The sequence below is a fragment of the Limulus polyphemus genome, unplaced genomic scaffold (assembly GCF_000517525.1).
Source record: "Limulus polyphemus unplaced genomic scaffold, Limulus_polyphemus-2.1.2 Scaffold232, whole genome shotgun sequence".
NCBI lineage: Eukaryota > Metazoa > Arthropoda > Merostomata > Xiphosura > Limulidae > Limulus > Limulus polyphemus.
Window position 1 is genome coordinate 224100 of NW_013665842.1, and position 1082 is coordinate 225181.

A 1082-nucleotide genomic window follows, 5' to 3' on the forward strand; every position below is an offset into this window, starting at 1 on the left:
TTTCATTGAGTATACACTGTGAAAAATTATTTACCTAACTGCAATATTTGCGTTTTGATAGAATCATAAATAATATTCAACGTTAAACTGGTACACAATTAAAAACATTTTACTTAGGCCTTCAAAAAGTTGATGACTCTATATGTTTCGACGTTACAACAAGGATAATGTCGAAACGTGTAGAGTCGTCAACTTTTTGAAGGCCTAAGTAAAATGTTTTTAATTGTGTACCAGTTTAACGTTGAATATTATTTATGATTTTATCAAAAGGCCAATATTGCAGTTAGGCAAATACTTTTTCACAGTGTATACTCAATGAAACATTATAAAAAAAAATTAAAAGTGCTTTTTTAAGTTTGTAAATACCTGAAAGTGATCAGAATACTCATTTTGACAAGTAATAAAAAAGCATTTGAAAAAATAAGGATGATGAAAAGATGGCAATGCCAAAAAGTACAGAAACAAGGTTGGGTTGAATACACAAAACTATCCAAAATTCCCTACATAAGTAGCAAAATCTTTCGAAGAAAAACTTAACCACAACTAAATGTTGAATTCCTTTCACCTGCATGAATTCAGGTTTGAATAAAAGCATTTAAGCTCAATAATTTTATAAAGTCTTACAATGGCTAATAACCATAAGCTTGTAACATTGATTCAGTGGTTACTTATGTAGGGAATTTTGTATAGTCTTGTGTATTCATCCCTACCTTGTTTCTGTACTTTTTGGCATTTACATCCCTACAACATATTAATTTTTTTCAAACTTATTATTTATTAGTTGTTTCTCCTCTTTTTTTTTTCAAACAATACCAATGAATATTAATTAATGGAAGTCGCTATGAAGACAGCAGTTTTAGCCTGGCACGATGAGTTGTCTTGATGGACGTCATGTGTTGAAGTTAGCGAAATGCTATACTGCTTCTGCACTCCCAAAGTTAAAATGCAACATTTTGGTGTGTAAATTATCACAACAACTTCAAGCTTGGTGAGCTAGCCCTTCTGATGCCAAAATCAGAATAATCAGCAGATCAATTGCCTGTTACGCTACTCACCGGTTCTCTACTTTAGCGGAATTTTTT